Genomic DNA, 23981 nt, shown 5'->3' with positions numbered 1-23981 from the left:
CTATTAGTATTCCATAGAAGTAGCATCCATGGGTACAATTTAGAAAACAATTTTATAGACTGTAGGTGTTAGCAGACATCAAGTTAAGGGCAATAGGCATAGCAAGGAAAAGAGGGATTACTTCCAGCCCTAATATTGTATTAATCTGTGACACTCAAAATTTGGACTACTAAGCTAGACCCAAGTCAAGATCAAAATACATGCTAGAAACACTCTCAGATCATTTAAATTACATTTTAAATGTTACAAAAAGGGGAAGAAAATAAAAAGAGATAATAAAGCCCAAAGTCAATAGACAGTTTGACTTTGCTTCTTACAGGTTTTATCATATTCTATCCTTGATAAATTTCTCTATTATCTTAGCTGTGAATTAACCGCTATGCTTTGCAGACTAAGTTAATCCTTCTGTAAATTTTACATCTTTATGGTTCCATGTCTAAGAGGATAACCATCACCAAGTTAAAAATGCAAGCAATAATTTCTTTTTTTTTAGAATCTCTAAAAGTCATTTTAATTTGCATGATATATTTCTCTCCACTGTTTTAGAGAGACAGAGGCTAGCTTTTCATTTTCAAGGATTGATGAACAATCATCCACGAGTTCTTGAAGTTGAATAACAGAAAACTGTACTTGTTTTTCAAATCATTTGGCTACTGTAAGAAGCTGCTGTTCACAAAATGCACATTCAGTAAGCTACAGTCCTATTGGCAACCCTTGGTTTGAAAGTGCAACAGGAATACTCACTGTTGGCAATCCTGCCATGTTTACAGCCTGTGTGAAACTATCATCCTGGGCACTTCTTGTTGTGTTGTCTTCTTTGATGAATTCCAAGTATAGTACTGCCTCACTCAAGGTGGTGGGAGTTAGCAAGACATCTACTCCAGAGTTAAAAGCATTCACAAAATCATTATCAATGAGGTATCTCACCTTCTGTGCTTTGATGAAATAATTTTCATAGTTTTTTTTAACAAGAAAAAGTTTCCTGAGAGAATTCTTCCTCTCACCACATCATTGAATCCTTCTTGTCCGGTTGCAGCATACCTGGCTTCAGTGGACACATCAATGTCACATCTGTGACCATATCGTAGCCCATCAAATCTTGCCATATTTGATGCCACTTCCAGTGTGCACAATACATGGTAGCAGACAACTGAATAACTGGTGTGAGGAAGGGATGCTTCAATTACTTTGGCCCTCACAGACTCAAAGAGGTCAGCAGCTTTGGACCAAAGAGATTGTACTTCACTGATAATTATGGTACAAGATTTTTTTTTGGAATTCCTATACATAGTTTGTTTACATCTGTCAAACTGGGAAGTATGAATGGTTTAACAGGATCTTGTACTGTGGTAGAATCCTTGAGGTCATGCCCAGCCAGTACACCCAACACAATAGCTGCATCATCCACACATCTGGTTAAGATACCTGGCAGATCCATCAAATTCACCAGGGGAATGAGACCATGACGGGAAAGTAAGCCATAGCTTGGTTTGAAATCAACAGGTTTAATTTTCCTCAGATCTATATTCCTATACTCCTATTACAGTCCATGACACATTGCATTATAACTGTTTGTTAATGTATCTGTCTTCTTTGCTCCTGAAGGCAGATACTGTCTTATTCAACACTCAATAAATGTCTTTTAAATTGAATTATCATCATAAATAATGTATTAACGGTTTTCCTCAAAACACACGCAAACACTCTCTCTCCCACACACACCCACAGAGAGGGAGCAGGAGTGGGGAGAGAGAGGGAGAGAGAGAGAGACAGAAAGTGAGAGAGAGAGAAAGAGAGAGAGAGAGAGAGAGAGAAACTTAGGAGGAGCTATAAGAGAAGGTTACAGTTTTAGCTCTTGCCTTTTCATGGATTACAACCTAAGACAGATAATAAAGAAAGACATGGATGATCACAGTAAACTTCCATAGGATACACCTGAAAAGGAGGCAGTCAATGAGCAGATAAGATGGTAAATAAACCAGGACTTTTGCCTGCAGCAGTTGAAGCAAAAACCCTAGTACAAAAAAAATTACATTGGCTCATAGACCTAGAAAATTCAAGAAATGTATCTGACTAAAGGCACAGCTAAACCCAGGGTTTCAGATTATACTGCTTGGATATGTAATACCCATTTGAAGCCTAACATGTCAAAAACCTGAGCTTCTTCTAATCGTCCTCCAAAATCCACTCCCCATTGTGCCTTCTGCGTCTCAGGAAATGGCAGCTCCATTGCCTCAGTTATTCAGGCCAGGAACCCTAGAGTCAGTCTTGTTCCCTCTCTTTCTCTGACTCTCCACATCTAATCCTTCATCATACTGCAGGCTCCACCTTCAAAATACATCCTGAATGCAGTCTTGTTACAACATCTCCTAAACCAAATCATCCCTCACCTAAATAATTACAATATCCTTTGCCTTCCTAGAGGCGCTTTTCAACATAGACCAGAAAGACAGTTTAAAGTAAGTCAGATCATGTCTCCTCTTTGCAAAATCCTCCATTGCCTTCTCATCTCTCTCCACATAAAAGCCAAAATCCTTACAATGGCCTCCAAGGCCCCATGCTATAGGCTTCCCTCCCCTCTCATCATCACCTCCTCATCTTCCCCTCACTCTGCCCCAGCCATACTGGTCTCCTTGCTCTTCTCTTACTCAAACACACTGAGCATGTTCTCATTCTGAGGCCTTTGCATCTGTTCTTCCCTTTGTCCAAATATGCGCTTCCTGCAGATGTCTGCATAGCTCACACTCTCATATCCTTCAGATCTTTTCGTAACATCACTTTCTCAGAGAGGCCCTCCCAAGCTGTTCTTTCTAAACCACAACAATCCCCACCACCCAATTCTCTATAGTCCTTCCTCATGGTTTATCTCCACAGCACTTATCAAACATGCTACCTAATGTACTGAATTGTGTTTATTGTCTGTCTCTCCTTGCTAGAATGTAAATTCCTTTCTCCATTGGTAGATACCCATGTGTTCCAGGAAGAGATGATGGACAGTTGCTCCTTTTCCACTTGTCTGCACTGAACTATGTCACCTGGACCTGAAGTCTTATAGGGTTTCTTATCAAAATACGATTCTTTCTTTCAGCTTTTTCCAGTGTTCCCTTTTCCACTAGTCCTGGAGCCAGGATGTAGAACAAGACAACATCCTGTCCCCAGCTGGGAGCATATAATATCCATCCTCCCTGCTTTGATAACAGAACCCCCGAGTTTCAGCTGGCAGCCTATGTGGCCATGCGCATAAACTCTGAACAACAGAATGTAAGAAGAAATGATGTGTGCCACCTACGAGTTGTACCCCTGAAAAGAAATGTGTGAGTACTTCCCTGACCCTTTCTCTTTTATTTCCCTGTTGCTGGTGAAATAATAAGAATTATCATCTGCCTTGGACTCTGAGGTGGAAGCTCTACATGGAGGACTCCACTGACACCCTGGCAGCCCTGGACCACCTCCTCCTGTACAGTCATACAAGGAAGAGAGAAACTTCTATCTCAGTTAAGCCATTATATCTTGAAGTTTATTTGTTATAGCAGCCTGGCTAATACCCTAATACAAAAATTACACTGAGAATGTCTTTCTTGCCTTCGGGTATTTTGGGAGCAAAGGAAAATAACTTGGAGTTGAGGAAAGAGAGTAGAAAAGAAATTAAGAACTACTCAGTTCCAACCCAATTCTGCCACAGAAGGCTGGGGCTTCTCACATCATAAAACATCAGAGCTCCTACTTGTACTGATATGAAATAACCTCAAGAAAAATTGCTGATATGCTATTGTTAGCTAATTTTTAAAGGTTTATATATATGTAAGCGTTCTAAATGTAGACTATTTCTGGAAGAATACCAACAAATTTCTTAGGTGGCTGCCTCTGGAGATGGGGACTGAAGGATAGGAAGACAGCGTTGGAGGAAAAGAACTCGCTTTTGGATGCTTTCTGAATGTTATTTCATGTGTAACTATTCAAAAATAGTAACATTTAAACCTTAAGAAGTCAACAACTTAAAACTAATTTTTAGAGAGGATTAAAATCTCAGCTATTAACCCTTTATCTCATATGAATGATTTTCACCCTTTTTCGGTGACCATAGCTCACAGTGGCACAATGAGAAAAAAATGTCGCATTTTTGAAGGCCATTGTTATCAATGGATGTGAAAGCAAACTTCCTTTTGGACATAAGTATGCATAGCTTTCAAATGGCACAAGAAAAATCAGATCTTTCCTCAATGTATTTTTTCGTTTGTTTCCAGTGGAAGCAGAAATCAGCAGCAGCCTAGCATCCTTGAAACTTTCCCTCCTTTCCCCCAACATCATCATCATTTTATAAAGGTCATCCCACAATGAACGGGTTGCCAAGTCAGGGTGAAGGCGGCTCCGCGACGGCCCTCATTACGCTGATCTGTGCTGTCTTCCATCCCCTCATCAGCAGCAAAGTCAATATTTCATCTGGGAGCTAAAATTAAGTCATCACCCCTCCTGTGAGCAACACTACTCCTGAAATAAAAATTTTACAACATTAGGTTGGAAGAGGATCACTTAGCATTTGAAAACACTTCCCCTGTGACCTTGAGCTTTTATCGCTTGGGAGCCAAAATAAAATCTCTCAGGCAAGATTTATGAATAAATAATTAACCATGAAAATAAAAGCAGCACAGAAAAAGAAGTAGGTCCTTTCCATTTACAGCCAAAGTTGGTGTGTGTGTGTGTGTGTGTGTGTGTGTGTGTGACTTTCTCTTTTATGCACATGGTGTTTTCAAGAAAAAAAAATCCAAGATATAAAAGCCTGACATCACCACAGGAGCCGTAAAACATTCGGACAGATTCTGCATGGCCTGCTTCTTCCATGGGCCTTCCTGGATCCTCAGACAGTACCCAGGTCACCCAGACACTGAGCAGCAATGACAGCGCTCACTGCTCTCCATCCTCCTGGGGTTGGCTTCTCCCCACCCCACTCGACCCTTCCCAGCAAGAGCAAGGGGTGTTTTCCTAGTGGTCCACCTGCCAGCCAAGGTGGGTCTGAAGGGGAGGCAGCAGGAACTGAGTCCCGCAGAGAAGACTCTGGGCTCACACATCCCCCATCTCAGAGCAGGGCTCTCTGAAAGCAGTTCACCCAGTGAAACAAAAATGACGACAGTGGGGAACACTCAGCTCAGTTTCAAGCTCAGGAAAAATAATCACAAATTAAGAGAGCTCCCTCCCTCCTTTAAATGCAAACTCAGCATGTGGAGGAGGAACGCAGTCCAGTCTTCAGTTCGAACTGTCACAAGCTCTCTCTGAAGAACTGCAAGTGCCTTCCTCTTCCTGAAGTGCTCACTTCCTGGTGAGCTGCCCATCCCAGTTCAAGCAAAGAAAATACTCCCAGCATGAATGAGAGAAATTCAAAGAGAAGAGGCCTCGCTGCCTCCCGGTGAGAAAACCGACTGAGGGGCAAAGAGCCCAGGGATCTCCCTAGCCTGTCCCACGGCTCACAGTCCATGAGGAAGCATAAGAGTCTTGAACTTCATCCTAACGCTGGAAATCTAAACTTTTTCTTTTTCATCTTCACAGCACCTATTGTTTTTCTTTAGACTGCTCTAACCTGCCTCCCTGCTGACTCATTTTTGTCATGTATTCTGTGAAGAAAGATAATAGACCAAATTATTCTGAAGCATAACTGCCTGTTAAAAGTCAGAAAAAGAACTTGCCCAGCCTCCTGCTCTGTAGCAAGCACGCCTCCGCAGGGTGGACGGGAGGCAGGCCAAGCCTACAGGCTGGTGGAGAGCCCTCTTCCTGCAGATAAAAGTGGCAGAAACACTCCTCCCATCAAAAGAAGTCAAATGAAGGTTAATCTTTTGCATCCCCAATCTTCCCTTCAGAAAGGAGGTTAATTTTAAGAATTCCTCTAGGAGTTGAGTAATCCCTAAGGGTTCTTCTGTCTTCAAGATGCCAGGATTCCCAAGCTTCCTACTTTGCTCAGGAGGTCTTCGGTGACTCTGCATTTCCATGACATTTCCTAACATTAAAGTTCCACCCTGAAGAACCTTAAGAGATAGTATAAACAAAAGCACGTTGTAAACCCTAATGCATGCTACTAATGGCAGTTTGCTTGTGCAAAAAACTGCTCACTCCTGTTTCCCTATATTCCAGAAAAACTTCAGCTGCTATTTACCTTATTCTTAAATCAAGTTGTTTATTTGATTCTTGCCTTCAATATTTTTAAGCAGCTCCACTGAGGTATAATTGGCAAAGAACAAACTGCAAGTATTTTAATTATACAATTTGATAAGTTTTAATAAATATAAACACCATGAACAAGCTCTATAATCAAAATAATAAACATATTCATCATCCTTGTTTTCGCAGGCCCTTCTTACAACAATTTAAGAGCAAAATAACATTGTTTCTTACCCTAGACCTAACCATAATTAGCTGTGTGATCTTGAACCTGTTTGCAAGTTTTCATCTTTTCACCTCTTCAAGGAGAGAATTGTATCAGATGATCTTCCTAGTCCTCCAAGACAAAGCCTTCTATGAATCTAGGCTTGAAACCAACCTTCAAGGACAGAGGTCACCCATGAATTTCCTTGTTGTTCTTTCTGGCCACAAAATTTATTCTCAAGCTATGGCACTCATGATGATACACATGGCATCATAATATTTATTTTTGTTTCTAAGTAGTTCTACACTGTTGCCTCTATAACAGGACCAGTTTCATGGACCAGTGACCTGAGCAGCCACACAGGGCCCCACCCTCAGAAGGGCCAGGCTGTTGAAGTTCAATGCTCTGCAGTTGCCATCTTGAAGTCCTTAATAATTTTGTCTTTGAATTTGTGGTCAGTAAATGAAGTCTGATGAGACCATGGAGCTTCAGGCTTGGAGCTTTGACTCACATACGCTCCTATGTCCCACCACCTCCCTATCTGCTTGCCTTTTCGGACGGGCTCTCAGCAGTCCATTCCCCAACCCCTGGTGTCCTGGCCCAGGCTGACATCCTCGTTCCTGACCCCATCCCACAACCACTACCACTGTCCACCTGGGGTGGAGACCAAGTTGCATTGACAGGAAGAGGGCTGCATTCTACTGTCATTCTTTACCCCAAGGAGAGAGAGGATCAGGGTTAGACACTCACCCCATGGCATCTTGGGACAGGACAAGACAGCATCCATCCTGCACCAGGCTGACAGCACCACTACATGTTTGGTGGGTGACCAGTGGGGAGGGATGTATCATCCACCTCAGTCTAGGTACCAAGCGCATCCAGACAGGGGTTAGAATAGACAGCCAGCATGTAGGAAGGGGAGATTGACTTTGCCATCCCATCCAGCCCCACATTTTTATTTTGCACTGGGATCCACACAGTATGTGCTTTTGAATATAAATTGCCTGTTGCAGACCAGGAATCAACAAGACAGCCTCCCATCTGTGCCCTTTCAAGAGGTCCTGCAGGAAATAACATTGCATAGTGCTAAAAGCAATGAGTATTTGATGATCCTCTGGCCCTTGGTCATCCTGTCACTCAGGGACAGGCAAAGACAGGTGACGAATCTCCAGCTGGTTTAAAGAAAAGTGTGAAATGGTGTTAGCCAAGCTGGAGCTGAGCTATAGCAAACTCCAGGCTGGATCCTGCCTCTAAATTGCATCTAAGTATATGCTAAGCCTACCTGGTCTGCTCTCAAATGGGGACTCTGCCCCTCCTCTCTGGATATCTCTCCCATCACCTCACTGCTGCCTGAGATGGCTTGGCTCTAAAAGAAAATAGTACCTGTATTAGTTTACTAGGGCTGCCATAGTAAAGCACCACAAACTGGGAAGCTTAGAACAGCAGAGCTTAATTGTCTCACAGTTGTAGAGGCTAAAAGTCCAAGATCAAGGTGTCAGCAGGACTGGTTCTGTCTAAGGATTGTGAGGGAGAGTCTGTTCCATGCCTCTCTCCTAGCTTCTGGTGGTCTGCCTACAATCTTTGCCATTCCTTGGATTTTACATGCATCACACTGATCTCTACCTTGATACTGACATAGTGCTGTTCTTCTTCTTATAAAATTTTCCCCTTTTATAAAAGCTAAAGTCATGTTGGATTAGGCATCCACCCTACCCCAGTATGACCTTATTCTAACTGACTAATTATATCTTCAATGACCTTATTTCCAAATAAGGTCACATTCTGAGTTGTTACAGGTTAGGACTAAAACACACATTTTGAGATGACACAATTCAACCCATAACAGGAGCCCTGAGTAGACCATCAGAGACAATGTTTCAACAACAATTACTCCTGGGAGTGGAAGCACATTGGCTGGCTCAAAATTCACACTAAGAGTGAGCAAGTTTTGGAGAGGAGAGAAAGCAAAACCTAAAGTCCTTTGGCTTTACAACACAGTTGGGGTATAGAAGAAAAGGTTGGAGGGAGAGAGAAGAAAGGGGAATAAAGTATCCTCACAGAATACAGGAATAAAGAATGTAAAAAAGAGTGACTAAGCCCAAGGACAGGCTTTGCTGGCTCTGGAAAAGGCTCAGTCCTGAGGCTGGAGCATAGTTACCATTCTTAAAAGGTTGCCTATCCCCACTGTTTAACTTTACTGTCATTTTCCTAATGTGGAAGCTTAAACCAACACACACACACACCCAATACATGCATGCACACATATATGTGCACGCATACCTACTGTCCTCTCTAACAATGTTCCCTTTGCTGCCACAAAGACCTGTTTCTCTTCCAAAGCGAGTTCTTCCAGAAACTGCTCCTTCATCTCCAACTATGCCCAGAAGAATCAATACCTCTTAAATGTATTAAGCAAAATCCTGCAGCATCTGCAGACCTGGATATCAGAATCCTGCTAAGAAGGAAGAAAATAAGTTGCAATTGCTGCATCTTTCAGAAAAACAGTCATCAATTTAAAGCTTCTTTGAATATACTCCAGCATATTATAATGTACATACAAAATGACAGGTGGGTATTTTAAGTCCTATTAGGAGCCCCTAAATAAGTTATCGCCAGTCAATCCCAGCACCTATAATCTCTTCTACAATCTTGCTTTTGTAAACAACATGCTATGGTGTCAGCTGTCTGTAATCAGAAGACAAGGTAATCATATGTTCCCAGGAAAATCCATGCACTTGTTAATGGCCCTAAATGTTGAACAAATTAGCAGACTTTAAAAATTCATTAACACTTCTGTTCTTAATCTATGGATTTGTTCATTTAATAACTGTGAGCTCACAATAAGGATCTATTAGCATATCACATGATATGGGTTGGTTGTGTCCCCACCCACATCTCATCTTGAATTCCCATGTGTTGTGGGAGGGACTCAGTGGGAGATAATTGAATCATCGGAGCAGGTCTTTTCTGTGCTGTTCTTGTGATGGTGAATAAGTCTTATGAGATCTGATGGTTTTATAAAGAGGAGTTTCCCTGCACAAGCTCTCTCTCTTTGCCTGTCACCATCCACGTAAGATGTGACTTGCTCCTCCTTACCTTCTGCCATGATTGTGAGGCCTCCCCAGCCATATGGAGCATAAGTCCATTAATCCTCTTTTTTTGTAAATTGTGTAGTCTTGGGTATGCCTTTATTAGCAGTGTGAAAGCGGACTAATACACCACAATTACTATTTGGATGATCTGGCCAGGTGATGTATAAGATGGGATTTTACTTTTCTAAACCTGTGTATGTTGAAATCCTCTGCCAGGGAAATTAACCAAGTCTTGTCCAGAGGTGGAGCAACATGGTTTTGAATGGTCCAGCACTACAGAATAATAATTGGCATAAATAAATACCAAACTCTTTGCATCTTCCCAAATGCTCTAGGAGGTAGGTCCTATCATTTTTCTCATTGTATGGTCTTAAGTCTTGGTCACATCAAGTCAGGGGCCCACCCTCCCCCAGTATGACCTCATCCTAACTTAACTAATTACATCTGAAATGACTCTATTTCTAAATAAGGTCACATTCTGAGTTACTGAAGGTTAGAGCTACAACATATGAATTCTGGGGGTATCCACCTCAACCCATAACAAGGCCCATGAATAGACCATCAGAGACCATGCAGAGCCATGAAGAAACTGCAGCTGCAAAGAAGCAGCCAGACTGCTGGACTCCAGAGCAAGGAGCTATATAGAGGAAAAGAAGAAAAAAGAGAACTTGAGAAAAGGGAGACATGGAGCTCATATACACTTTTCTTTCATGGTGACAGTGATAGAGAAGGAGAAAGAGGGGAGAAACAGAGTTCCACTCCTTTCCGTGGTCAGTATCTTTTAGTTGTTCCTTTTCTCATAGTTTCTAGCCCATTCCTCTGTTTCTGAAACTACAGTTCCATAAGATATTTTGCTTTTATTCCATAATTCCAAACTACATGACAAGGAGATTCTCAGCCCATAGTAATTGAGGGAATTAGATGCTCTTAAACAGTGGCTGATGTAATAAATATGACAGGCCCAATGTGATGGTCAATGCATGTCTAATGCACTCATTTGCTGAGAATTGCTTGAAATTAGTGGACTTCACAGCAATTAGCATTGTCTATATACACATACACACAAACACCATGGCCAAACATCACAGTAAAGAGATGGCCTCCTAGAGGGAAAAAACAGCAGACCTGTATTATAGTCAAAGCAGACGTCCGTTACAAAATACCATACATGGGGTGGCTTAAGCAACAGAAATCTATTTCACACAGACTGGAAGTCTAGAACCAGGATGCCAGCATGGCTGGGTTCTGATGAAGGCACTCTATTTTTTTTTTTTTCTTTTTTGAGATGGGGTCTCCCTCTGTCGCCCAGGCTGGAGTGCAGTGGCGCAATCTCTGCTCACTGCAACCTCCGCCTCCCGGGTTCAAGCAATTCTCCCATCTCAGCCTCTCGAGTAGATGGGACTACAGGCATGCATCACAAGGCACTCTTACTGGTTTGCAGATGGCCTCCATCTCACTGTCCTCACATGGCAGAGAGACAGCAATCTCTCTCTTCTTCTTTTTCTTATAAATCCACCAACCCCATCATGAGGCCCCCACCTTATGACCTCATCTAAACTTAATGTCATCCCAAAGGCCCCATTGCTAAACACCATCACATGGGGGTTAGTGCTTCAACATATGAATTTTGGGGAGGACACAATTCACTCATTCACTCTGGCCCCCTTAAAATTATGTCCTTCTCACATGTAAAATACATTCCTTCCATGCCAACAGCCCCCAAAATCTTAAGTCATTCTAGCATGAACTCTAAAGATTAAAGTCCAAATACTCATATCAGCAAAATCAAATATGGGTGAGACACATATGTTGCTATGATTCATTCTGAGACAAAATTCCTCCCCCTGTGCAAACCTTTGAAAGCAGACAAGTTACATGCTTCCAAACTATGATGATGGGACAGGCATAGGATGAACATTCCCATTCCAAAAGGAAGAAATAAGAAAGAAGAAAGGAGTAATGGGTCCTAAGAAAGTCTGAAACTTAGCAAGGCAAATTCCACTAGATCTTAAGGCTCCAGATTAATCCTCTTTGGTTTCAGGCTCTGCCTCATGGACCACTGGGGTGACAATCCCACTTCTGAAGTTCTGTTAGGTGCAGGGTTTCACCCTCAAGGTTCCATGTGGCCCCACTCACAGGATTTTGCACAGTGGTCCCATTCCCACAGCATTGGTCAGAGGCCATCTAGCCTGTTCAAACCAAGTGGCACCACTGATAATCTCTGAATTGCCTTCTTGAAGAACAGTGCATGTTTTCTTGAAGAGTAGTGCATGTTCACAGCTAAATGGCTCTATGGTCTGGTCTTGTTAAATCAAAGAAGTACAACTGCCTTCCCTAATTTAGTCTCATTTTTTTCTGTTCTCTTTAGTTCAAACTGGCAGGGTCTTTGTTGGTATAATCTCATCTCTATTCCTGGATTCTGTTAAAATGGCTAAGTCAATAAGTCATACCCATGATGTCTTTATCAAATGATTGTTCAGCCACATCTTTAATGTTCTCTTCAAAACAAGCTTTTCCATTTTTTGTAATGTGGATAAGCTGAGAATGTTCCAAATCTTTAAATTCTGCTTCCTTTTTGATTAAGAATTTCTTCTTCATTTCATCTCTCTCCTTTAGTATTTTTCTATATGCATTTAGAAGGAACCAAACCACTTCTTCAACACTTTGCTTAGAAATCTGTTTAGCCCACATTTTGCTCACAAATTCTACCTTCCACCAAACACTAGAACACAGTTCAGCCAAATTATTTGCCATTTATAAAAAGGATCACCTTTCCTCCAGTTTTCAATATCATGTTCCTAATTTCCATGTACACCCTAGTCAGGATCACTTTTAACATCTATTTTTCTAGCATACAACTCAAAATTCTTCCAGCCTCTACCTATTAACCAGTTCCAAAGCTGCTTCCACATGTTTAGGTATTTGTTATACCAGCACCCCACTTCTTTGTATCAAAATCTGTATTAGCCTGGATTCTCCAGAAAAACAGAACCAATAGGGTGTAGATATATAGATAGATCTAGATACAGATATATCTTTCAGTTCTGTTTCTCTAAAAAATCCAGACCAATACAGACATGTCTATAGACATAGACATACACATCATATATAATCCAAATATGTCTATAGATATAGATAGGTATCTAAATCTATCTATATATAAACATATAGATAGAACGATTATAACAAACTGACTCACATGATTATGCAGGCTGAGAAGTCCCAAGATCTGCAGCTGACAAGCTGAAGACCCAAGAGAGTCAATGGTATTTCCAGCCCAAGTTAGAAGGCCTGACAACTAGGAAAACCAGTAATGTAAGTCTTCATCTGAGTCTGAATCCGAAAGCAGGAAAAGAGCAATGTTCCAGCTTGAAGAGAGTCAGGCATAGAGAAAGAATTCTGTCTTACTCAGCCTTTTTGTTCTATCCAGGTCTTCCATGGATTGGATGAGGCCCACCCACATTGGGAAGGCAATCTGCTTTGCTGAATCTACTGATTCAAATGCTAATCTCATCCAGAAACACCCTCACAACACACTCAGAATAATTTTTGACCAAATATCTGAGCACTCCATGGCCCTGCCAAGTCAACACATAAACTTAACCGTTACAGAACCCAAGGAGAATAACACAGCTCTCCAACAGAATGGTTTCTGCCTCTCCACCCTATTCCCTACTGATTCTTTCCCTCAGGACCCTTGCTAAGTGTTCTCTTGACCAGATGAAATGGCAAAGGGTAGGAAGAGCAGGGAAGAATACAGACAGGATGGATGAAACAAGAAGAATTTCTGAATGAGTTTGGGGCCAACCCCCTTTTGAGGTAAAACTTGATTTTGGTAATCTGCCAAATTATAAAGGGGAATTTTAAGTAATCCCCTGTGTTTGGCCTAGACTTGTAGTATATTAAGGCATTAAATTGGATTAAAATTATATATTTAGAATTTTCAAGGAGGTAAGCAGTATCAAGAAGAAACTTTTTTAAAAGAAAGGCTTAATAAGCTCCCACAACGTTCCTGGCCCTCATCTGATGCCCCAACAGCCCTTTGAGATAGACATTACTATCCCCACATTACAGAAGTAGAAACTAAGGTAAAGGCATGTTCCTGCCACAATGGTGAAACAAGGACTGACCCAGGTAGTTGTCATTCCTGGCCTGCCGTTCTTCACCACCTCACAGAACCTGCCGTCAACTGGCAATGACTTCCCACTCCTTTCTCCACATGTGCACAGCTCTAGAGAACATGTTTCTCTCATCAGGAGAAAAAATGAATGAGAGTTTTTAGCACCTGAGCTCTTGAATCAATTAAGGATTTTAATCAGAGATGAGAATTATAAGAAGCTGCCAGTAGACTCATTCCTGGGCAAATCCCCCTGCCCATGCCTCATCACTTCTAATAAGACCATCATAGCACTTTTAACCCTGCACTCCATAGTTAGTGAGGCATTCCTGATTACTCACATCTGTGAGATAAATCGCCTTATTAGGCCCCGAGCTGATGCTCTTCTATAACTCCTTATATGATTTTACAAATTCTCCAGGACAGGGTATGTCAAGATGAGAGAAAACAGGGAAGCATAGTCCATCCTGTGCAGAAGCCATGTAGAAGACATCACGTTAATACAACTGTAATGAAGCCAGGGGCTATCAGTCATAATTAATAGAGCTGAATGAAAGAGAGGTGGAACATTTTTCAATTTATCTACCGACAAGGAAGGAATCACAGCACATACCCCCTCCTTGGGGAAATAACTGCAGAAAACAGGGTTGTTTTATGTGGTCAGACTTTACATACATTTTCCCTGTTACAGTCAATTCCCATTTCAAGAATAAGTAGACAGATGTGTAGAGCTTGTTTCATAGAAATAGACCACAGTATTTTGTTAAGTAACACTGACTAACTGATGAATTATTCCAAATAGTAACCATCTACACTTGACAGGACTGTCTCTCTAGGACACCAAGGGACGCATACTGACACCTGCATTCTTCATCAATATATTTAATTGCTCAATTCTGCTTTGCATAAAGGGGATTCTTCTCTTCTGCACCAGTGTGTGGTTGAGAAAGCTGTCTGGGAGAAAAAAAAAAAAAAAAAAAGAGGCACTCGGGTTTGAATATGTAACTGAGCTCTCCACAACAAACAGCACAATATAATGAGACCCAAGAGAGCCTCCTAGTGCTGTTCCATCCAGGCCCCAATTCCTCAATAATAAATTTCCTTCCCCAAAAATAGTATTGAACTCTGCAAAACTGTTAATTGCAGCTTGGAATAGGTAAATCTAAGCTTCCACTTTCCAGAGAGCCTTAATATTGGATATTAAACCATAAGAATATGAACATAGCCTGAACACTGCTGGCTACGCACACAGAACACTGTACATAGTAACCTGATGGAGCTTTATGCGGAAATTGTAACTAATTTACACCGCACTGGGTACACATCTTGTTCTCTTTTCATTCCATGCCATCTGCTCCTTTGTCACCACCACCCGTGGCAGGACATCTCCTCAGCTGCTGCCACTGAGCTGGAATTGTGCCCTCTCCCTGTGATCTGCTATCAACAAGCATTTAGCACTCATCCCTGAATCAGATGGGACTCATTTAATCCAAAGGGGCTTGCTGTGTAGTAACACCTTGGCAGGCTCTGCGCTGCTGGGGAGAAGCAGACTTGGGAGATTATTTCACAGCCTCATCAGATCAAAAATATCGTGAAAACCTAGGAAACGGTTGCCCCTCAAAATGTATAAGCCAGCAGTAAAATGAAAACACATCATAGCACTCCCTGACTTCCACCTCCTGTGAGTGCTTTCTTTTGTTGATCTGCACCACACAATGTATTCATTCATTCACTCAATAAACATGTTCTGACACCTCTTCTGGGTTCAAACTCTTAATCTTCACCTTTGACAAGGAGCAGAGAACGAGAAGAGCTCTTTGGACTAGTTCTCACACTCACAAAAGGATTAAAATTTAGACTGGTGAAGTTAACTCCAAATGAAGTTATACATCAGTCCCAGAGGTACACTGAATGATTAAAAGAAGAAACTTATCACCCAGACTTACACTTATATGCAATCACCAGAACGCACCACCTCTAACATGCTATGAATTGTAATTAAGCTCTGAACAGAAAAACTATCTTGTGTCTTCATGCTTTACAGCATTAATTTTTTCAATGTACACCTCTAAAATGTACTACAAAAAGTTCAGACATTTGTGTTTTAATACACTGAAAGCCTTTAAAAATGTAAGTGGCCAGGCAGGGTGCCTCGCACCTGTCCCAGCTACTGGGAGGTGGGGATGCTGAGGCAGGAGGGTAACTAGAGGCCAGGACTCCAGACCAGCCTGGGCAACATAGCAAGACCTCATCTCTTAAAAAAATAATAAATTAAATAAAAATAAATAAAATGGAAGTGAATTGGACCCTCTCAATCCCTACAGAAAAGGAAAGAAGAGAAGGGGCTAGACAAGTGAATAGCAATCCATAATACAATCTGTCCACTCAATGCTCTGTATCTTTCTAGAGGCTTTTCTGTTGAGCTAGGGCACCCACTAATGCACTTTCTCCCTTACCTTAATATTCTCCCTTTCCCTGTGTCAAAATATCTTCTGGGGGCTTCTAATGAGAGAGCACACTGAACTAATTTTTTAAAAAAGAATCCTCTCTCAAAATCATGTTAAATGCTCAATAAAATATAACAAATACTTAAATTCAAGGTTAACTTTGAAAGAAAGAAATTCTGGGAGTAAAGAGGGAATCAAAGTCAGATAGTCAACGGGAGCTGTACTTTCAGGCCTTTTGTCTGTGCTAAACACTTGGATGAACATCTCTATGTATAAAACCTTTTTTCAATTTCGTCTGCCTCATCTCCACCCTCAGCTTCCAGGATATATTCGTAGAAGTAATGTTCTTTGTATACATGCTTTGTATCTGTGCATCTTCATAGGCTCTGCTTATGGGCACTTATTTTCTCTACTGTTAGTAAATTTCAATATGTGGATTGCCAAAACAAACCACGCTGTACCACAACAAAACTGCTTTTTGTAGGTAAATGACCAAGCACTAATATGGCCTTTCCACCAGCTACTGATATCAACAGCAAAGAGCTCACAGCTCTGGGATCCTCTGGCCCGGCAGATATCTCAGTCCAGGCAGACTGCATTGACCAGGTCTCAGTGACAAAGGCAGAAGATGATGGGGAGCCCATCCACTCACTTGTATTCTTGATATTCTTGGCTGAACTCATTGTTGGTCCAGTATGAGTCTTCTTAAACTGAATCTAACTCATTCTTATTTCCAGTCTTACCATCCTTTGTGATCTGACCATGCTCATCAATCACCACCACTTCCCACCAACAGTTATTCTTCAACTCATACCCTAAGTGGCAAAGTTCTCCATCGACCCATTATCCATTTCCCCATCTTCCTCACTAACAGAACCTCAGTCTTGGAACAGCAGTGGACACATCCTTGGATTGCAGTTGGTTTAAGCCAAACACAGCCACCCCATTCCTCAGTTTCTGAGCCTTCTAATGGGTGACCACAGGCTCCAGTTCTAGCCACTTTGATGCAAAGAGGATGCAGTTTTGGAAAAACTTTGGGTGTTCTTGATGGAATAGATAGATACAGCTGACAGTTTCTTCTCTTTTCTCCCCTCATGAACATGGATGTGATGCCTGAAGCTACAACAGACAGCTTCAACCAACAGAAGAAAAACCAAAGTTAAGGCAGAAAGGACACATACAAAGAGACTGGGTCTTTAACAATGTGGCTGAACTGCTGTTTCCACCCTAAATTGCCAAACTCTAGACTTATTATTTAAGATTATTAAATGTCCTTATTTTTAAGCCACTGTTTTTTGAGTATTCTGGTCAAAACAGCTGAAAGCATTTCCAACTGATAACACCCTTTTAGTTCCTGTATTGCACTGAGAACCACCATGTATGATTCATGGCACCTCCAATATGATGAGTGCCCTGATAGCAACTATCCCAATATGCAACCTCCTGTTTGTTTCATTATATATTATTCATTTCCTTTCTAGAGTGTAAGCTCTATGGGATCTGACTTATTTATTATTGTATTCCCAACATCTAGAAAATTGTCTAATACACAGTAGGCATTCAATAAATAACTATTACTGAATGAGATCAACTGGAAGGAGCACATTGGTACTTGAGCTTAGGGAGGCAGAGGGGAATTAGTGGTGGGTTTGATTGTAATTGAAAGGCCAGCTCTGTGAACACAACATAAGAGAAGTCAATTATGAGAAGTCAGGATTGGCAGGAAACAGTTGAGTTGGGTAATACCAATCTGGCTGTCCAGAGAGCAGAAGGAATCCCCTTTCCCAGACAACAGGGACTCTGAGGAAATCTGGATATCCAACTGACACACTGATCCTTTCTCAAGGTTGGAAGCAGACCAGGATGTCAAACACTCACTGTTGTCATTGTAACCTTGTAGTTCTGATCTTCCCTTGCCAGTGATACCTGCTGTGTTGGGCTCTTTTGTGGCTCTGTGAACTCATTCTGTGCCTGGAGCTCTGAAGTATGTTTAACAGTGTGCTCCCAAAATTCATGTTCACCCAGAACCTCAGAATGTAACCTTATGTGGAAATAGAGTCTTTACAGACATAATTAAGATAAGGACCAAAATGAGATTATATTCGATTAGGGTAGGCCCTAAATCTAATGACAAATGTCATTATTATAAGACACAAAAAATTATAATACTTAGACTCGGAGGAGAAGATAGCACAAAGGTGGACACAGACTGGAGTGATGCAGCAATAAGCCAAGAAATACCGGAGATTGTAGGAAGCCACCCGAGCTAGGAAAAGGGAAGGGAGGAATCTTCCTTTGAGACTGTGGAGGGAACATGGCCCTGCTGATACCATGATCTCGAACTTCTGGCTTCCAGAACTGTGAGAGAATAAATTGCTGTTGTGTTAAGCTAGCAAGTTTGTGGTAATTTGTTAAGGCAGCACTTAGGAAATTAATACAGGCTCCCAGGGATTCCATTCTGTTCATCTGTTTGTGTGCTGTTTTTAGAAGCGCAGCTGGTTTCTCCCTCTCTGGCAGGGTTAAGTACTCCTCCAGCAGCACTGCTAAGGATGAAAGTAGCATGGGTCTCTTCTCTCCTGAGAAGGGCTTATTCCTTTTCGGACTTTAGTTCAATTAGATTTCTTTGCATCTTCAACTCTCTGATGCATTTTTTTTCAAGGATTATTTTGAAATGAATCCAGCATTTTTGTTATTGTTAGGATGAGAGCAACATTCTTTTGTAAATTTCTAAAGCCTAACCACTAACTTGTAAGAAACTTTTTAATTTGTCCTGTCAACTTCAACAAATTTACAAGAAAAAAACAAACAACCCTATTAGAAAGTGGGCAAAGGACATGAACAGACACTTTTCTTTTTTCTTTTTTTTTTTAAATTTATTATTATTATACTTTAAGTTTTAGGGTACATGTGCACAATGTGCAGGTTAGTTACATATGTATACATGTGCCATGCTGGTGCACTGCACCCACCAACTCGTCATCTAGGATTAGGTATATCTCCCAGTGCTATCCCTCCCCCCTCCCCCCCCTCCACAACAGTCCCCAGAGTGTGATGTTCCCCTTCCTGTGTCCATGTGTTCTCATTGTTCAATTCCCACCTATGAGTGAGAATATGCGGTGTTTGGTTTTTTGTTCTTGCGATAGTTTACTGAGAATGATGATTTCCAATTTCATCCATGTCCCTACAAAGGACGTGAACTCATCATTTTTTATGGCTGCATAGTATTCCATGGTGTATATGTGCCACATTTTCTTAATCCAGTCTATCATTGTTGGACACTTGGGTTGGTTCCAAGTCTTTGCTATTGTGAATAATGCCACAATAAACATACGTGTGCATGTGTCTTTATAGCAGCATGATTTATAGTCCTTTGGGTATATACCCAGTAATGGGATGGCTGGGTCAAATGGTATTTCTAGTTCTAGATCCCTGACGAATCGCCACACTGACTTCCACAATGGTTGAACTAGTTTACAGTCCCACCAACAGTGTAAAAGTGTTCCTATTTCTCCACATCCTCTCCAGCACCCGTTGTTTCCTGACTTTGTAATGATTGCCATTCTAACTGGTGTGAGATGATATCTCATTGTGGTTTTGATTTGCATTTCTCTGATGGCCAGTGATGCTGAGCATTTTTTCATGTGTTTTTTGGCTGCATAAATGTCTTCTTTTGAGAAGTGTTGAACAGACACTTTTCTAAAGAAGACATACATGCAGCCAACAAGCATATGAAAAGAAGCTCAACATCAATGATCATTAGAGAAATGCAAATCAAAACCCACAATGAAATGCCATCTCACACTAGTCAGAATGGCTAATATTTAAAAATTAAAAAAAACAGATGCTGGTGAAGTTGTGGAGAAAAGGGAACACCTATACACTGTTAGTGGGAGTGTAAATTAGTTCAATCATTGTAGAAGACAGTGTGGCCATTCCTCAAAGATCTACAGACAGAAATAACAGTCAACCCAGAAATCCCATTACTAGGTACATACCCAGAGGAATATAAATTGTTATATTATAAAGGCACATCTATGCAATGAACTTCCAGCACTATTCAAAATAGCAAACACATGGAATCAACCTAAATGCCCATCAATGACAGATTGGATAAAGAAAATGTGGTACATATACACCATGGAATACTATGCAGCCATAAAAAAGAATAAGATAATGTCTTTTGTGGGAACACAGATGGAGCTAGAAGCCATTATCCTTATAAACTAAAGCAGGAACAGAAAATCAAATACCTCGTGTTCTCACTTATAAGTGAGAGCTAAATGAAGAGAACTCAAGGACACAAAGAAAGCAACTGGAGCCTACTTGAAGACAGAGGGTGGGAGAAGTGGGAGGAGGAGAAACAATAACTACTGGATATTAAGCTTAGTACATGGGTGACAAAATAATCTGTACAACAAACCCCCATAACATGAGGTTACCTATATAACAAACCTGCACATGTATCCTCAAACCTAAAATAAAAAATAAAAATAAAAATAACCTGTCCACATTTTAATAAAAGCTATTACATAATGAGTTTATACCTACTTTTTTGTTCTTTCCCTTTTTGTAATACTTTAATAAAAATAATCTGAATCAGCACTGGTGTTTTAGAGAAATTTTTCTTTCAGAGGCAGTGGTTTAGCTCATTCAATTAATTATGAATTTACCTAGTTTTATGCACTCGAGCCCACAATTCCCATCTCTACATTCCTAGAGGATGCAATGGAAGATCTCATCACATTTATTGCTAAAATTCTGATTGATTATATCTATAGAATTCCTTTCTTAAAAAATATTTTATTTCCATAGGTTTTTGGGAGCAGGTGGTATTTGGTTATAAGAGTAAGTTCTTTAGTGGTGATTTGTGAACAAATACATACTATTAGATGGAGATACATGTGGCATAAACATAGCCATAGGTATAGATACAGGTATAGGTATATGTACAGGCTCATGTATAGGTGCATAGATAACAGATAACACTAGTCAGCCTTGACTTGCTCATAAGTGAATCCATGCTGGCTTCTGATGATCATCCCTTTCCTTTCTTGGTATTAGTGGCAAGAAACCCACACAAGTCAATGTCAACTTATGGATTTCTAGTTTGTGAATCTTCCATCTTTAAATTCCATTTTCCTCTATTGAATCTGGCACTGTATTGTCCTACATCTATTCTCCTAGCACCTCTCTTGTCAAAATGTGAATTATATGTCCCACAAGCCCTCTCTCATCCCAGAAAAACAATTATAAAGTTAATGCTGGGCAACAAAATGCTATTTTTTATTTTAGATGATTCTCAAGAATAAATGAGATTATTAGAAGAAGATTATCCTAGTACACTAGCCACAGAACCCATCTCCACTCAGCAGCAAATAACATCACAGCATAGTTCTAAGATATTTAATTACCCTATAGATAATGCTATGATAGTCTGACATATAACATTTAATGCTATGTAGTGTTTGAAAACTTCCAAAGAGAAAGTTCTTCCTCCTCCCCGGTTCCAGGCCTACACAAATAATTTAGGAAAGACTTCTTCCTATGAAAAACAGATTTTCTAAAGTCTAAGTGTCTAAACTTTCTAAAAATAAATATGTAAATAAATGTGTGTCCCCTAATTCCTATGATGTGAATGCTTTCTGTACTGGACCAGATCTCATTCCCCATCATAGTGGAGATTTCTGGAGAAATATGTCTCCAATCCCTTTAGGACTTAAGAAACTGAATTTTGAGTGTTAAAATTGTTACTGTTAGAAATGGAAAAAATTATAAGTGGTCCTTTTCATGGAGTAAGGAAAATGTAAGATATCTTCTCATTAGGAATTAAGCTTCTTTTTCCAATTGCCCTCTAGGAAGTTCTGTCAACAAACTTGAAATGCACACTGCTTTGCAGATGGCGTCACACTTGAGGTTTGTTCCTCATGCTCATTATTAAATGTAGTGAAACATTCCTTTGACTCTACATCAGACACTAACTGAGGATACAAGGCCTGGGAGAATATAAATATTTGCACATAAAAAAGAATTATGACTTGATTTGCTGCTCTTTCACCCAGATGTTTGCATTGCTGGTATTTTTTATCACTCTACTGCAGAATGATCTTCAAAATGATAAAAGCTCCCAAAATGCCTTATCTTCTTTTTCCCATAATGATTTTTAAAAAAACACTCGGGGCTGATGAAATATCAAGACATATGTCTTTTTAACTAGCTAAACCCAAGGAGATTTTGATATCCTGTATCCAACAGTATAATCTGCCATCCCAAGGAGGTAGAGCCAGGCCAGGCGGGCCCATGGCCAAGCAGGTCAAGGTTGGGCTTTGGTCTGAGTAGACAGATTAATGTCCTAAAAAGAAGGAAGTGGAAAAAAACAGTGAGGTAGTGCAAATGACATCCAAATAAAATGTTAGTGGTCAGCACTAGTGAAGCAAAATCCATGGTCAAGACTAAAGACAAACTCAGGAAGTCATAAGCCAGGGACACAGGAGGATGGAGCTGGAGAGGGGGAACACAGGCAGGAAGGGAGCAATCTATCCCAGAATATCTACTGTGAGTGATGTTCTCAGGAGCTGGTCTCACATTATGAGGTGGGTTATATAGATGGGTTTGCAGATGTAAACTTAGGACACACCCTGAGGTTTGCTAGAATAGGAAAGGCCCCAATATTTGCACACTAGAATCAGAAGACTAGGCAAGAGAAGTTCTCATATTTTTTTCCAACTGAAGATTCTAAAAGATGTTTCATTGACAACACAGGATTCACTGGAATTGAGGGAAATCTCTACCTTTCTCTTTCAAATGGCAAGGATTTATGTTTAAAAACAAAACAAAAACATTGTTTTCTGGGTTTGTGACCCACCTCCACCCCCAACCTCCATTAGGCACCTTCCTTCTGACAACAGCCTCCTCAATTCTAGTTCTAAATCCTGAGATGCCCCACTCAATGTGCCCCATAACTGGCCTTTTATCTTGAAGTTTCTAGAACCAGAGCTCAGATTTACCCTTGGAAGTTTTCTTTCCTGGGGACAAAATCCCTAACCCTGAGCCCCATAGGGTGTCTGGAGCTTCAGACCTGTAAATTGATCTCCCAGGCACCAAACTCACCTGCTCAGATTTTGTGAGATAATCAACACAAAGACCCATTAAATTCTCTGATCACTTAAGTGGACAAGCACCTGCCTTGGGTCCTTGGTCTATCATGGCTACAGCCCTTAGACACCAGTAGCTGGAGCCATTGCTTTGCTCTCAGCCAGACACTCCAACCTGCAACCTATCCCTACCACTTGGACTCAATGGCACAACTACAAGACCAGTCAGTGATTCATCCTTCCCTCAAGAGAAAAGCAGCAAGCCAAATAAACCATATTGCATTTGTTCCCAAATGTAGACATCAGCAGTTGCCATTATCCAAACTTTGCATGTGAGATTCTATGAGGCAATTATGCAGGAACAAAGATCAAGGCTTGAAGAATAATAGAGATGGGATCAATGATAGCATTGGTATATTCCTCCAACTATTTGACACTATTGATTACAAGAATGTCCCTGTATTTCAGAGATGTTAAAATATGGAGATTTGTCATGTTTTGCAGGCTAGTACACAACTTCTATTGTCACCTTCTAGAATTCATTCCACTTCTTTTTCTAAGTCCAGGCACTGCTACTTACCAAGCCAGTTCCTGTTCCCTTTACCTGACCCTCTGGATCTTTATAAAGGCCTTAGGACTCTGATCTGATTTGCCTCTCAGTCTCAAATCCCCACATAAAGGGGACCTATCTTGCAAATGGAGAACACTGTTGTTCATCTCTTCCTCTCCTAGCCCTAGATCAACTGCTTTCTTTTCCTTTAAGGTAGTCATCCCACCACCTTGGGACATCCCACCACAAACTTTTGACAGTTTCCTCAAGATCCCATCCAGAGCCCTGGGAATTTGGTTACCCACATCTGGACAGTTGTTAAGCCTCAACAT

At 40.8% G+C, this 23981-nt stretch overlaps 1 pseudogene; it reads right to left on the bottom strand.

The window, feature by feature from the left end:
* Window positions 1-492: 492 nt before the first annotated feature.
* LOC747702 (glutamyl-tRNA(Gln) amidotransferase subunit A, mitochondrial-like) lies at window positions 493-23981 on the bottom strand (annotated as a pseudogene).

The sequence above is a fragment of the Pan troglodytes genome, chromosome 1 (assembly GCF_028858775.2).
Source record: "Pan troglodytes isolate AG18354 chromosome 1, NHGRI_mPanTro3-v2.0_pri, whole genome shotgun sequence".
Lineage (NCBI taxonomy): Eukaryota > Metazoa > Chordata > Mammalia > Primates > Hominidae > Pan > Pan troglodytes.
Note: the sequence above shows the minus strand (reverse complement) of the source record. Positions and strands in the feature narration are given on the sequence as shown.